Source organism: Mobula birostris, chromosome 30 (genome assembly GCF_030028105.1).
Source record: "Mobula birostris isolate sMobBir1 chromosome 30, sMobBir1.hap1, whole genome shotgun sequence".
Classification (NCBI taxonomy): Eukaryota; Metazoa; Chordata; class Chondrichthyes; order Myliobatiformes; family Myliobatidae; genus Mobula; species Mobula birostris.
The window spans coordinates 3,424,862-3,441,785 of record NC_092399.1 but is presented as its reverse complement, the minus strand read 5'-3'; the positions used below and the strand labels follow the sequence as shown (position 1 = coordinate 3,441,785).

At 42.5% G+C, this 16,924-nt stretch overlaps 1 long non-coding RNA gene across 1 annotated transcript in view; it reads right to left on the bottom strand.

Moving 5' to 3' along the window:
• The window catches only part of LOC140190558 (uncharacterized), a 50,316-nt gene that overhangs the window by 32,621 nt on the left and 771 nt on the right, over window positions 1-16,924 (bottom strand). The window contains exon 2 of the long non-coding RNA XR_011883633.1: window positions 5,784-5,929. This is a non-coding gene — a long non-coding RNA (uncharacterized lncRNA). The remainder of the gene's footprint in view (window positions 1-5,783; window positions 5,930-16,924) is intronic.

The window sequence follows — 16,924 nt, the reverse complement described above, 5'->3', positions numbered from 1 at the left end:
CATTGAATTAGCCAAAACTTGAGTTAACAAAGCATTGATAAAAATTCAGTTGTTGCGAGGATTCAAGCCAATTCTGGAGATTTGCTCCAAATTCAGAATATTTATCCCACAGATTGCCAGAAGGAAAATTAGCTCTTAACTGATGTTTTCCCTAGTCTTGCATTTTATTTTCTTGCGAAGTTTCTGTTTAAAAGGCATCAATGGAGGAGCTTGTGTGGTTTATTCATGAAATGATGGATTCCTGATCTTGAGGTCCAGTTTGCTGCTTTTGCACATTAGACAGGGTCAGTCATTCTTTGATTCATAGAGCACTGCAGCACCAAAAAAACAGGCCCTTCAGTCCATCTAGTCTGTGTCAAACGAAAATGTAAAGAAAAAATTTCAGGAGAAAGCCCAGAATCTCAATGAAAAGGGCAACCGTTAGTTGCACTTAATGTTTTTTGGTCTATTTATTTAAGAAGGAAATTGAAAATTTCAAACTGCTGCTTGTAATCTGCACACACAATGCTCAGAATGGAAAATATTTGTTCACTTTTTCAAAATGCTTCCTCTATTATTCTTTTGCATAACCCAGGGGAATTGAGATTAGCATACAGACATTGACTTGTTCAAATTCCTTTTTCCTGTTGTTTATTACTGAAGAGAACTGGGGAGGGCTGGGCTGTCGTACACGTCACTTATCTGAAAACAAATAGAGTTCATTTTGCTCCACGCTAGCTGGTTTAGTCCAGACAATACCAGAAAGCTCAAGGGACCTTAGATGGCAGAGAGACTGACTTCACCTTAGGTCATCAACGTGAGTGGCAACGATTAATTCCGAATGAAAAATACATGCTTGGAAATTCTATGATAAAAAGACAAAATAAAAGACCAGGTTTTGCGTGGCTGGTTTTGCTGGAGTTGTGCATTCCGTGGTGCATTTTGTTGATGGTCTGCAGGGGGCTTGGACACAATTCAGCGGGGAACAGACTATATTTTAAGGTGCCCACCTTGGACTTGTAGTCTCTCGTTCTTGAATCCCCAACGCTGGGGAGAAATATTGGGCACATTTACCCTCTCTGTGTCCCTTGTGACTTTATATACATCTATAACTTACCCCTCAACCTACTTCCAAACCCAGCCTATCTAACCTCGCCTTATAACTTGTCCTATCACAAACAAGAGAAAGTCTGCAGATGCTGGAAACCCAAGCAACACACACAAAATGCTGGAGGAACTCAGCAGGCCAGGCAGCACCTATGGAAAAGAGTACAGTCAATGTTTCGGGCCAAGACCCTTCATCAGGACTGGAGAAAGAAAGATGAGAAGTCAGAGTAAGAAAGTGTGGGGGGGGGGAGAAACAGAATGTGAAAGGTAAAACTGGGAGGAGGGGAAGGGTGAAGTAAAGAGCTGGGAAGTTGATCGGTGAAAGAGATACAGGGCTGGAGAAGGGGGAGTCTGAGTGGAGAGGACAGAAGGCCATGTTGGAATGTAAAGGGGGAGGAGCACAGAGGGAGGTGAAGGGCAGGCAAGGAGATAAGGTGAGAGAGGGAAAAGGGGAAGGGGAATGGCGAAGGAGAGGGGTAGCCATTACGGGAAGTTCGAGAAATCGATGTTCATGCCATCAGGTTAGAGGCTTCCTGAAGTAGACTGGGAGAATGGTCGCCGAGCACCTACCCTCCATTCACCAGAAAAAGCAGGATCTCCCAGTGGCCACCCATTTTAATTCCACTTCCCATTCCCATTCCGATATGTCCATCCATGGCCTCCTCTACTGTCGCGAAGAGGCCACACTCAGGATGGAGGAACAACACCTTGTACTCCTTCTGGGTAGCCTCCAACCTGATGGCGTGAGCATCAATTTCTCGAACTTCCGGTAATGACCTAATCCTCTCCTCTCCTATTAGCTTCCCCCTTCTCGAGCCCTGCATCTCTTTCTCCAATCAACTGCCCAGCTCTTTACTTCACCTCTCCCCCTCCTGGTTTTACCTATCACCTTGTGTTTCTCCCTTCCTTCTCCCCACTTTATAACTCTGACCTCATCTTTTTTCTCCAGTTTTGCTGCAGGGTCTTGGCCCGAAACGTCAACTGTACGCTTTTCCATCGATGCTGTTTGGCCTGCTGAGTTCCTCCAGCAACCTGTGTGCATTGCTCATCACTAATCCTCTCAGGCAGGCACATGAATGTGCATAGAACAGAGGGGTATGGTCCTTATGTTGGCAGAAAGGATTAGGTTGTTTAGTTAGCTGTTTACTTACCAGTTTAACTAGTTCAGCACAACATTATGGGCTGAAGGGCCTTTTACTGTGCTGTACTGTTCCGGATCCTCTTAAGACACATGGTGCCTGGAGGAGGAGAGCCTGGGTTTGGGCTAAGTTCAAAGTTCAAAATAAAATTTATCATCAGAGTACATACATGTCATGACATACAACCCTGAGATTCTTCTTCTGCAGGCATATTTAGCAAATCTATAGAACAGTAACTGGAGACAGGATCGATGGACAATAAACTGCGCAGGTGGAACTATATATAAATAGCATTAAATAACGAGCTGAAGTAACAAGATAAAGACTCCATAAAGTGAGACCGTCGGTTGTAGGAACACTAGAAGTAGAATGAGTGTAGTTACCCCCTTGTTCAAGAGCCTGATGGTTGAGGGGTATTAACTGTTGGTGCGAGTCCTGAGGCACTTGTACCTTCTACCTGGTGGCAGCAGCCAGAAAAGAGCATGGCCTGGGTGGGGAGGATCTTTGATAATGGATGCTGCTTTTCTGCGGCAATGTTTCATGTAGATGTGCCCAACCATTGAGTTTACCCATGATGTACTGTGTCAAATGGTTCCAAGGTTGTCAAGCCGAGGGTTGGTAGTGGGGACAAGCTCCCACTACCTAAAAGTGCTCCTCACGGCATATGCCTCAAATAGCCTCTGACAACCAAGTCCAACTCCTGGCCTTCTCATGTGCTTTAGCCTCTAAGCCCGGCGGAACTGTTTCTACCGACAGGAGAAGGGGCGAAGGTGGGTCCTGGCACCTTAAAACGGTGCTTTTGGCAGATGGGGCTCGTCAGCCTGGGAAGGCAGTCCATCTAAGAGAGGGAAACTCTGATTTCAAACCTCCGCTGCCTTGCGGCCACACCCACTCATGGGAAAGTCTTCAGAGTAAACCCTAAGGACAAATCAGGAGCTGGAGTCCCTAAGGCAGTCCGACGTTGCCTTCAACCTCGTTCTGGCAACTCCTGCGATGACACTGGTGCCAAGCTGTATGGGTCCTAATGCCCTTCCCTTGGACAACATCGGTGGGTCGTGGAGAGGGGAGACTTGCTGCATGGGCAACTGCCGGTCTTCCATACAACCTCGCCCAGGCCTGCGCCCTGGAGAGACTGAAGCAAGACTTTCCAGGCACAGATCCATGGTCTCGCGAGACTAATGGATGCCACAACTGTGTGAAATCCACTATATTTTGTAGGATTTTCTGTTCAAAGGCATTGGTGTTCCCTCACCAGGCTGTAATGCAGCCAGTCAATACACTTTCCACCACACATCTCTAGAAGTTTGCCAAGGTTTTTGATGACATGCTGAATCTCCACAGACTCCTGAGGAAGTAGAGACACTGTTGTGCTTTATTTACAACTATATTTATATAATGGATCCGGGACGTGTCCCCTGAGATAGTGACACCCAGGAATTTAAAGTTACTGACCCCCTTCACCTCTGATCCTCTAATGTGTACTGGTTCGTGGACCTCTGGTTTCCCTCTCCTGAAGTCTACACTCAGTTCCTTGGTCTTATTGACAGTGAGTGAGAGGTTGTTGTTATTACACCACTCAGCCGAATTTTCAACCTCCCTCCTGTATGCTGATCAAGTAACATATACCTTCTTCACCATCATATCTGCCTGCACTGATACCTTCAGTGATCTTTGGACTTAACACACTGACATCCCTTTCCTTCATTATTACAACATAGGGCCCACCTATTAATTAAAGTCATAGAGTCATAGAGGAGTACAGTACAGAAGCAGGTCCTTCACCCCTTCTAGTCCGTGCTGACACATTTAAACTGCCTACTTCCATTGACCTGCACCGGGATCGTAGTCCTCTATACCCCTACCATCCATGTGCCTATCTAAACTTCTCTTAAACATTGATATTCAGCTCACATGCACCATTTGTGCTGGCAGCTCGTTCCACATTCTCACAACCCTCTGAGTGAAAAAGTTTCCCTTAAACTTTTCACCTTTCACCCTTAACCCATGACCTCTGGTTGTAGTCCCACCCAACCTCAGTGGAAAAAGCCTGCCTACATTTACTCTATCTATTCCCTTCATAATTTTGTATACTGTACCTCTGTTAAATCTTCCCTCAATCTTCTACGTTCCAAGGAATAAAGTCCTAGCCTATATAATCTTTTCTTATAACTCAAGTCTTCTAGACCCAGCAACATCCTTGTAAATTTTCTCTGTATTTTTTCAACCTTACTTACATCTTCATTGTAACATCCTGTACTCAATAAATTGATTTATGAAGGCCAATGTGCCAAGAGCTTTTTTTACAACTCTATCTACCTATGATAGTTTATTTCCTAACTTTATCAGTCCTCTAAAAGAATCACTACACATTTATCAGGATTAAACTCCATCTGCCATCGCTCTGCTCATTTTACCAACTGATCAATATCACCCTGTAGCCCATGGCTACCTTCTCAACTATATTACCAATTCGTATTGAGTGTATCCGATCTGAAGTAACGATTATTTCATTCTCCTTTACGCTTGTGTACTGGAAACGACATTAAACCATCTTGAATCACATGCAGATTTACTAGCCACACCAATTAACATGTGTAACAAACTGTAAAGCATTAATATTTGCTTCCTTTTACTCAGCCAGTTTTGGACCCAATTTGCCAATATTCCCAAATGTTTTTTGACCAGTGTCCCATGAAGGACCTTCTCATAGTGAAGTCCAAGTGGACTTTGTCAACCACACTGTCCTAATCAACACATTTTGCTCAATGCACACAAAATGCTGGAGAAACTCTGCAGGTCAGGCAGAATCTATGGAGGACAATAAGCATTTTGGGCAGAGTTGCTTCACCGGGACTGGAAAGGAAGAGGTAAGAATCAGGATAAGAAGGAGAGGGGTTGGGTGGGAGAAGGGAAGGAAAGGAGTGCATCTTGGTAGGTGGTAGGTGAGACCAGGTGAGGGGGAAGGTAACAATACATTTTGTTATCACTTTGAAAACTTCAGTCAAGTTGTTCTGATAGAACTTCTCCCTAATCAGCTTCTATAATAGAAGGTGGGGAGAATGAAATAACATTAACCAGAAAATTCTAGAAATAATTCAAGTTTTGCATCTGTATTTGTTGCAAATTTTGGGCACCCCACTCTGGGATATTTTTTTCTTATCATTATGCTGATTACCTTTCTGGACAGTAAATGGTGCATTTCCCCCCTTTTCACCCTGTTACAGGTTTGGTTAAATACGAGATACCAGATCAGGGGTTCCCGGCCTTTTTTTATGCCATGGACCAATACCATTAAGCAAGGGCTCCATGGACCCTGGATGGGAACCCCTGCACTAGATAAACCTTCCAAAGAAATGGCACATCTATATTTCAAAGGAAACATCGTAAGTACAGTACGTAAGAGCTAAGGGAATAGAATGTGCTGCTGATGAGGTGAGATGTTGTAAATCTTGTACTAGGAGGCTCGTGGAATGTAAACACCAGCAAAAACTGTTACGCTAAATGAACTTAAATGGACAAACCTGTGTTCAGCTCAATATTCTGAAAGGCTTTACTCACCTCAGTGCTGAAATGTCTCTGTGTCCGGCTGTAGACTCACTCTTGGGGACTCCTCTGTTCATATTCAGTGTGTTATTTATTTATTTATTGTTTGTTTGTTTGTTTGCACAAGTTGTTCTTTTTTTCATACATAGGTTGGTGTTTGTCTGCAAGGAGATGAATCTCAAGGTTATATACAGTACATATACTTTGATAATAAATGTACTTTGAACTTTGGATGCCATTCCTTGTTATTTCCCAACTGATTGCCACCTTATTTTAAATAAACCATATGCATCAGGGCTTTCAGCTATCAATGCTCAATTATAGCTCTGTACTTGACAAAATGTTTCAAAGAGGTTGACATTATTGATGCCATTTTCCCTGCTTAGAAATCCTCTTCATTGTAAGTGCTATTTTGAATTGTTTGAACAGTTGATGATTGGACCATAAGGTGAAGGTAATTGGCCAGAAGGGAGAAGAGAATTAATTTTAAGCGGTGTGTAATTTTTGATCTAGAATACACTATTTTAAAGAATTATGAAAATAGGTTCAATAGGAGCTTCAGAAGGGTACTTAGTACGTACTTGAATGGAAAACTTCTATACGAGTATCGGGAAATAGATAAGGAATGGGATATGTGATGCAGAGCACTCAGTAAATGCACTCCTTACACGTGTGCACGCGCGCACACACACACACACACACACACACACACACACACACACACACACACACAAGCACAACCATGATATATAGGATCAGAATTAAGCCATTTGGCCCATTGAGACTGCTCCACCATTTCATCATGGCTGATCCATTTCCCCTCAGCCCCAATCTCCTGCCTTCTCCCTGTAACCCTTCATACCCTGACGTATCAAGAATCTGTCACCAAACGTTGCCTTGTCATTCTGCAGTCATGTGCTGAGTCTGCACACCTCAATGGCTTCCCTGCTATATTCTCATAATGGGACACCCTGAGCCAACAGGCTGGTCCTGGACTTATTTCCTGGCATAATTTACATATTATTATTTAATTATTTATGGTTTTATATGGCTATATTTATACTCTGTTCTTGGTTGGTGTAACTGTAATGAAACCAAATTTCCCTCAGGATCAATAAAGTATGACTATGACTATGACTATGACTATGGTCTTAAACCAAGCTGATGTTCTCTGTTGGCTGTATGGTGCCTTTCCCACCATATACAGTGCAACATTCCATTTCTTTCATAATGAGGATGTTTAAATGTGTATATGTTGTTTGTACACTGTATTTACGGTAGATACTTCTGTTTATTTTGTAATATGATTGTAACCACATTGTGGGGTGCATCATATTCTAATTCATGTGTAGTCCTAGTTAACTTTGTTGGTAATTAAAGATGGTACGTCCTGGTGCCTGAAAAAAGGAGCTGTTCGACTTCAGTGAGGGAGAGATCAGGACTGCCAGGAGCTCACACTGGACAAGGATAAGTACAGAGCTATTATTGGGTTTGCTGGTAGGTATCTTTTTCTAAATATTGAGAGTTTTTTTTTATTTTCACTAAATTTTTATGTTCGATTTTTGACGCACCGAATAAGCATCATTGCATGAAAGTGTTAAGGGACTCCGCCACATTTTCCTTTGGTTATAACTCACGTATTTGATAGAATAAAATGGATGGCTATTTCAAAGAGCAGTTTCAGGCAGAATGGCCAAATAGTAATCTCCGATTCTACATGTTTCTATCCTGCATGTGAGTACCCTGCATCCAATGACATGCAGAGGACATCTTCTTTGGCCACGTACCCAGAGGAAGCATACAAGAAATACTTAAATTTTATTGCACATTTGTATTAGATCTATTATGGTCTACTAGAATAAAAATCTGGTCTCAATACAAAGTTGAGACATAGACTTTGAGTGACCACCATGTGTCACAAATATAATCTTTATCTTCTTTTTCTCTGTTTTCCTTTCTAGACTTTATTCCCTTGCTTTGTCTCATGTTCTCACCCAAACACAATTAAAGTAACCATTTTGAGTTAAAGTTACATTTTGTTAGACTGCAAACAATGACAAAAGAGAAGTATATCTTTTTTCTTGGCGTGTGCCTGCGTGCGTCTGCGTGTCCATGTGTGCGTCCATGGTGATGTCTTTTTCATGGCTTTTACAAGGCGCGGAGCGAGAGAGGGACTGTGTGGCACGCCACTCCTCACACAGACTGCAACGCACTGTCAGATTAGAACATGATCGAACGATGCAGAGGAGGCTACACAGCATCCACGCCAGGAACACCAGACTCAAAAACAACTTTCCCCAGGCAGTCAGGCTGATCAACACCTCCACCCACTAACTCCACCACAACTTTATTATTTCCTGTCAGTCACCTTATGCACCTGATGCCTAGCATCACTTTATGTACATACAATGAATCTATGTATATAAGCTATCCTATGTATTTATATTTATTGTGTGTTTTGTTTATTACTGTTATTATGTTCTTTATCTTTCGTGGATATTTTTTGTGCTACATTACATCCAGAATAATAACTATTTTGTTCTTCTTACGCTTCTGTACAGGAAATTGTTAAACAATCTTGATTTTTTAAATTTATGTCTTTAGTTAATTATCTATTTGTGTCAGCATTTATTGTGCAGAGCAGGGGATTTCCTTCCTTTTTTATGCCACGGACACCTGCCTTTAACTGAGGGTCCTTGGAGATCAGGTCGGGAATCCCTGGTTTGGAGATTCATGGGGAACGGGCCCTTCCGGCCCTTCAAGCCACACTGCCAGCTCCAACCAATTTAACCCTAGCCTAATCACAGGACTAATTAACCTACTGACCAGTACACCTCCAACCTGATGGCATGAACATTGACTTCTCAATACTTCCGCTAATGCCCCACCTCCCCTTCGTACCCTATCTGTTATTTATTTATTTATAAACACACATTCTTTTTCTCTCTCTCCTTTTTCTCCCTCTGTCCCTTTCACTATACCCCTTGCCCATCCTCTGGGCTTCCCCCCCCCCTTTCCCCCCCTCCCCCTTTTCTTTCTCCCTAGGCCTTCTGTCCCATGATCCTCTCATATCCCTTTTGCCAATCTATTTCCCAGCTCTTGGCTCCATCCCTCCCCCAATGTCTTCTCCTATCATTTCAGATCTCCCCCTCCTCCTCCCACTTTCAAATCTCTTACTATCTCTTCTTTCAGTTAGTCCTGACGAAGGGTCTCGGCCCAAAACGTCGACTGTACCTCTTCCTAGAGATGCTGCCTGGCCTGCTGCGTTCACCAGTAACTTTTATGTGTGTTGCTTGAAATTCCAGCATCTGCAGATTTCCTTGTGCTTGTGGTACATCTTTGGACTGTGGGAGGAAACTGGAGCACCCAGAGAAAACCCACACTTTCCATGTGGAGTACAGACTCCACACAGAGACCATTGGGATTGAACTCCGACGTCCGACGCCCCGAGCTGTAATAGCATCACGCTACCACGGCGCAGTCTTGAAAGGATGCTGCCCATCAAGCCACAGCTGGTACTTCGAGTGATCCTGAATGAAGGACTAATGTAGTGATAAGTATTTGCAGTCTTTGCAGGCACCAAGCCGGCCATGCAGTTTACATCGAAGCAGTGCATACGATTTTATTCCTTTTTGCAACGTGCCCACCTGTACATAATGAGGATCCCAACGATAAGCTCTTCATACTGGGGTTAGGGCTGACCTCACCTGAAAGAGTTCATATGTACTATAGGCTCCGCAGTAGTGTAATAGTTAGTGCAATGCAATGACAGCGCAGGGCGTCGGAGTTCAGAGTTCAGTTCCAACGTCATCTGTATGTCCTCTCCGTGGAATGTATAGGTTTTCTCCAGGTGCCCCAGTTCCTCCCACAGTTCATAGTTGTACTAGTTAATATTGGTCATTGTAAATTGTCCCAACATTAGTTTAGGGTTAATCGGGAGTCGCTGGGCAACATGCCTCGAAAGGCTTATTCCACATTATTTCAATAAATAAAAAAAACAAAGTACTGGAACCAAATATCCAAGATAACAGAAGTTTCATATTATAATATAAAAGAGGTTAAATAAGAAAAAATCCTTCCAAATTAGTTTTTAATAATTTTAATAGTTTTTAAGTTTATAAAATGGTATATTCAGCCATAATTGTTTAAAGCCGTGATTAAGATGCAGAATGATTGAAAGCTTGGCCGACTAATCACCTGCTAATTGAAAACGATGCATCATCAGAGGGATTTTTTTCACCTTTTTGGGAAGAGAGCAGAGGAATGCAACAAAATGGGCGAATGAAATTTTGGATTTTGATTAAAACAGATGTGTTGAGTTCAGGCTTTAGCTTATAAAGTGTCGTTTTATAAAAATTGGTAATTACTTTCACTCTTTTTGATGAATCTTGATGAACTCGGCCTCCAGTCTAGTCACACCTCCCTCTGGAGGCTAAAATTGACTGAGACAAGTGTTGAATTGCACAGACTGTCTGAGTTGGATGGACAAGTGATCGACAGATTCACTTCACCTGATTCACTCCTGCTCGTCCCATGTTCACGAAACATATGTTCCGTCTGCTACCCTCTGTTACCGTGGCTCTGTTTAAGTGTTACTTTTAATGCTGGAGCCCTCATTTTTAATCTTCTTTCGTCTTTGTCTGGAAACTCGGTTTGAGTTTGAGATCATCACAGTATGCCAGCCAAATTGTGTGTATGTTACGTGGCTTACCCTGCTGAGGCTGATATCAGGGGGGTGCGACGTGAATGTGTTCTGAACTCCGAACTGATCACTTTGTGTATTCTTCTCCCCGCATGTTGCATGTATTTCACTTATTCAAAGATTCAAAGTACATTTATTATCAAAGTGTGTATACAGTGTACAATCCTGAGTTTCATCTTCCCCACGAAACAAAGAAGAATCATGGGACTCGTTCAAAGAAAAAATTCAAACCTCACCCCCATGCGAATCACACAAATGGCAACAACCAAGCTAAATGAATGAAAAACACAGAATATAAAACACAAAACTTGAAAGCGTCTAGCATATTCAGTTTGTTATTCACAGGCCACCCAGATCAATTCGCCCAAAAATAGCAATAAAAAAAGAATAACTAGAAACACATCATAATGTGAACTACAGAGTTCAATCCACAAACCGCATCGATTAAACCTCACACAAGATCCAGAACTCCGGCACCATTTTCCAATAACACTGAGCGAGAGGAAGAGAGGGACCTTCCTTCGGGAGATGAGAGCAGAAATGGAGTCATTCATGGGCTCGCTCCCTGTCTCCAGGCTTCTTGGCCTCTAGGTCACTTGAAGCCTTCTGGAACCCTCTTCTAGACAGCAAAGTACCAGATCACTCAATCAGCCCAAAAACACACCACCAAAATGTAGATTACTGGCTCTAACAGTAGCAGAACCACATTTGAAAAAAAAGATGTAAGAGAAATGAAGGAAGTAGTTTTGTGAACCATCTGAAGCAGTTGCCCTTGATCACATTGTTCACTGGCACCGTCGCCTTCCAGAATCTTCTTCTCAGACTTCACAAGTGTGTAATACCTCAACTCCCCCAATCTATCCCTGTTTTCAGAAACTTAACAACTAATTAAGTAGTTTTCAACTATACATATTCAGATTCAGATTCATCTATTTATTATATGTACATCGAAACATACAGTGAAAGGTGTCATTTGTGTTAACAGCCAAAAAAACTTAAGGATGGGGACACTCTGCAGGTGTCGCCCCACCTTCCAGCACAGCACAGCACAGCATGGCCACAATGGTCAACAGAACATCGCAGAGCAAAATTCTGATTCTGCATCAAGCCCCAAACTAGCCAGTGAAGGGACCCCAAACTCCCGGCCTCGAACTCTGGGCTCAGGGACTGACCAACCCTCATGCCTCCTGCTCACAAAGGTCATCTGATTCCAGGACCCAGTGTTCTGGACAGTATAGGCAATGTTGCAATGTAACAGCCTTAATTATTCCAGGTGCCAACAACATCAGCTTCAAAAGCCTTGTTGCAGATTTCATTCCTTTATACCAAGAACTCACTATGAATGAATTAAATGTAGACTTGCCTATGCTTTGTCACTCCAGTTCCAGTAGCAAAGTTGTAAGCACACTTTATATTTTATGATTGCCTTGTGCTCAGAACAATGAAAGACAAAATTGTGCATTTATTTAGCACCTTTAATGAACTTAAGATATTCCAAGCCTTATCAGCCAATGAAGTAAATTGTGGTCATTGTTATAATGTTAGAAATGTAATTGCAATAAGCCAATGCCTCATGACACCATACCTGTTAAATAACATATCCAAGATAAGGGTTTTCTCAGAGCTACACATACTTTTAATGATGAACTATAAATGGGTTCTTAAAAAAGAAATGCATGTAAACAGCATAACAAAAATGAAGCATACTGCTTCCTTCTTGTGCCACTTAAATAAATATTCCAAATTTATTAGCCTTTATCTCACATTGTTAACAAGCAGATGAGAGGAAGGCTTATGCTCACACAAAGGATGATGTTCAGTGGTTTCTAAATGTGAGGATGGTTGTTTCCTGTAGCAACAACTGGCAATACTCAGTAACCTTTTTGTTCTAAAGTTATTTTGGATTCACAGGGAGTGGATGGCTTTTAGAATGCGTTGATAAATGGTGCATTTTGTGCTTTGCAAACAATGTGATGCAGTGATCCTGGATCTGCCAAATATCTGTAAGTCATATGACGTTCCTTGCTTGCCCACATGGTTTTATGTTTCACAAGAAACCCATCCAGGATCCTAATGGCACAGATCAGAACATCAAGTGTTCCTGTGCTTTCATTTTTTTTGTTATCTTGTCAGGCCGGAGTAGATGTTATCTACTGTACAGAATATCTTTGAAAAATGATTTTCCACTGATGAAAGTACGACAAGATTAGCTTTATTTGTCAGATGTGCATTAAAACATCAAAACCTATAATGAATTGTGTCAACGACCAATACTATCCGAAGACATACTGGGGGCAGTTCCCAAACGTCGACATGCTTCCAACACCAACATAACCAGCCCACAGTTTACTGCCCATACATCTTTGGAATGTGGGAGGAAACTGGATTTCACAGAGGAATCTGATACGGTCACGGGGAGAACGTACAAACTCCTTACAGACAGCAGTGGGAATCGAACCCTGTGATCTTTCTGTCACTCGATGTAGCACTGTTCTGTACTTTAGTAATTATAAAAACAAAGCAATCTTATTTTCAATTTCTTTTTGATATGGGATGACTTGCTTTTGGTGTTTGTGATATATCTTGTTCAGCATACACCACTTTATCACTGGTGGATGGTCAGCAAGGTGAGTCAAAAAACAAGTTCTATCCCTGTCAAGTTACCTGTCTGTCCTCGTTCTTTGAGGAGCTCCAAATAACCCAAAGGCAAATTTGTCCTTGGAGATGGCAGATTTGGGTTGTGATAATAAAACAGGGAATTTCTGCAATGGGGAAAAGACTATAGATATAAAGGCATAAAGTACTGTGCAAAAGTCTTCAGTAGATATATATGGCTAGGATGCCTGAGACTTTTGCACAATGTATTTGTCAACGTGGAGCGGAGAGTGAGTTTGTAAATCTGGCGGGAACAAAAGATGTTGGGAGTGGCCAGGGAGGAGTTCCATGGGAGGGGTGTGGAGCAGGTGTCAGAGAAAGTGTGCCAGGGGCAGGGGTGGGGCAGATGTAGACACACCCAGCCCTGAGACACCAGGCAAGGCCATTTTATTCCAAATAATTGGTTTATAGATCATTATAGAATGTCTCTCTGGTGCTTCCTGCTCCCTTTCCCTTTTCCTAACCATGATTCTCCTCTCCCTGCCCCATTCCCACTCTCAGTCCACATTAGAGACCCATATCAGAATCAGGTTTATCATAACTCAGGTAAGTCATGAAATTTGTTTTTTTTATGGCAGCAGTTCAGTGCAATACATAAAATTACAAACGTACTATAGTACTGTGCAAAAGTCTTAGGCACCCTAGCTATATAGAGTATACGTGCCTAAGACTTTTGCACAGTACTGTACAAGCAAATTATCAACAGTGTTTAGATTAACAAAATCAAAAACTATGTTACCTATTGAGCCTTGGGGAAATTCCAACAATTATGTTGATTCTTGCAGGTTTAACATCAAGTCTTCTTGACATACCTGGCATTTGTTGATGCCGTGTTCAACAATTATTTCTGGAACCACGTTTCTTCCTTAAAAATTATTAAATATTCAAGATGTTTTGATAATCCTTGACATCAATGTCCACTGTGTTCTGTTCTTGGGTTTGTGATGACAGTTAGGTTATCCTGTAGTGTAATATTTGAGGTAGATGTAATCGTGACTCCTTTGCAATCTTTTTGCAGTGTCCATGTAAAATCCCAAAACAATGCTTTTTTCCATCACCATTTTCATGTTTGAGTGGCTATGCTGTAGCAACATGGCGTTAGACCATTGACACTGGTGGTGGCACTGTCTTAACACTGCATCTATGTTCACACAACTGATAAATTGCTCTATGACTGCTTTGCAAATAACGAGGCACCTCCACACCATCTGCTACAAGCAGGATATCCCGGTGGCCAAACATTTTAATTCTGATTTCCATTCCCATTCTGATGTGTCAATCCATGGCCCCCTTTGTGCCAAGATGAGGTCACACTTAGGGTGGAGGAGCAACACTTTATATTCCATCTGGGTACCCTCCAACCTGCTGGCATGAATATTGATTTCTCCTTCCGGTAAACAAATTCCCCCCTCCTTCTCTGTTCCCCACTCTGACCTTATACTTCTTATCACTTACCCCTGGGTTCCCTCCTCCTTCTCTTTCTCCTACGGTCCACTCTCCTCCGCTATCAGATTCCTTCTTCTCCAGCTCGACCTTTCTCCACCCACCTGGCTTCACCCTTCACCTTCCCCTCACACCACCTTTTTATTCAGGCATATTCCCCTTCTTTTCCAGTCATGAAGAAAGGTCTCAGCCTGAAACATCGACTGTTTATTCATTTCCATAGATACTGCCAGACCTACCGAGTTCCTCCAACGTTTTGTGTGTGTTGTTCTGCAGAACCTATGAATGATACTGTTAGTTGGTAGTACCTATACGGTCACTGCATATGAGGAAATGTTGCTGTGTTGAACCTCATAGATAAGATCATAAAATATAGGAGCAGAATTAGGCCATTTGGCCCATCAAATCTGCTCCACCATTTCATCATGTCTGATCCATTTTCCTCTCAGCTCAGTCTCCTGCCTTCTGCCCGTATCCCTTCATGTCCTGACTAATCAAGAATCCATCAACCTCTGTGTTAAATATACCCAATGACCTGGCCTGCAGAGCCACCTGTGGCAATGAATTCTGTAGATTTACTACTCTCTGGCAAAAGAAATTCCTCCTCATCTCCATTCTAAAAGGATGCCCCTCTATTCTAAGGCTGTGTCCTCTGGTCCTAGACTCTCCTGACATATGAAACATCCTCTCCACATCCACTCTATCAAGGCCTTTCACCATTCGATAGGTTCCAATGAGGTCACCCCTCATTCTTTTGAATTCTAGTGAACAGAGACCCAGAGCCATCAAACGCTCTCCATATGACAAGCCATTCAATCCTGGAATCATTTTTGTGAACCTCCTTTGAACCCTCTCCAGTTTCCGCACATCCTTTCTAAGATAAGGGGCCCAAACCTGCTCCAAGTGAGGCCTCACCAATGTTTTGTGAAGCCTCAACATTACATCCTCACTTCTATAATCCAGTCCTCTTGAAATGAATGCTAACATTGCATTTGCCTTTCTCACCGTGTCACTTAACCTACATTCAAAGTCACCTTGACTTATATTTTAGTGGTACTTACAATTAAAACTTTATTGGAGCCATCAAGAGAATTGTACTATTAATAGGAAACATCTGAGCATTTCTTTGAGTTAGAGCAGGATGGATGAAGGTTTGTCACTCATATTAACAGGTGCACAAATATTAACCAAGGCATTCATTTGTGAGATGCATATATTCCCTTCATTTTTGGCTGAATTCTCTGATGAATGTCCAATAACATCTGACACCATCAGTTTGCTGAATCATAAGTTTTTGCAAAATGGTTGCCTTTTCCAAATGACTTGCATTGTTTCCCTTAGCAGGGCATTCCACTATGTGGGGGAAGATGCCAGCACAATAATATGACTGTGTACATTCTGTTTACTTCATTAAAACTGGCATTTGTTCTCATTTGAATGTTCCCTGCTGACAGCTTGCTGTGAGAGTTCTACCCTCCTTTTATTCTTCTCTGGTTCTAGTCCCAGCAGACTCTTATGGTCATTCTACATTGACTTGTTTATTCCCTTCAAGCGATAGTGATCTTCCTACTTTGTTTTATTTACTTATTGAGATACGACATGAAATAGGTCCTTCCAGCCCTTCGAGCTGGGTCACCCAGCAGTCCCCTGTTTTTAACCCTAGCCTAATCACAGGACCATTTACCATGACCAATTAACCTACCAACCAGTATGTCTTTGGACTGTGGGAGGAAACTGGAGCACCTGGAGGAAACCCAAGCGGTCATGGGCAGGAAGTACAAAGTCCTTACAGGCAGTGGTGGGGATTGAACCTGGGTCACTGGTGCTATAAAGCATTTTGCTAACCACTGCACTTCAGCTTGCTCATCTTCATGACCAGAATATTCATGAGGTTCTCCATTTGTCAGGAACGACCAAAGATATTGCACCCTAGTTGTCTACTTGATACGCAAGCCAGGGATCTACAACATGGAGAGCAAGCTGTTCCCCATGCAGCAGGCCTCCCTCTCTCTCCACGCAGCTGATGAATCCAAAGAAATGTCAGAAACTGGTACACTTTGGCAACAGCGCCGTCACAGGAGATGCCACTCAGCATCGAACTCAGCGTAAGACTGCCTTAGGGACACCAGCTCTGGATTTCTTCGTGGCTTACTTCCAAAGCCTTCCCCACGACTGGGTACAGCAGCAAGGCAGCTTCCTTCTCCTGGATGAGCTGCCAACATTGGCTGACCAGCCCCATCTGCCCAAGGCAACTGCTTGTAAGGTGCCTGTAATCCACCTTTGCCCCTTCTCCTATCAGAAGAAACGCTTCCACTGGGTTTAGTAGCTAAACCACACATGAAGGCCAGGAGCTGGA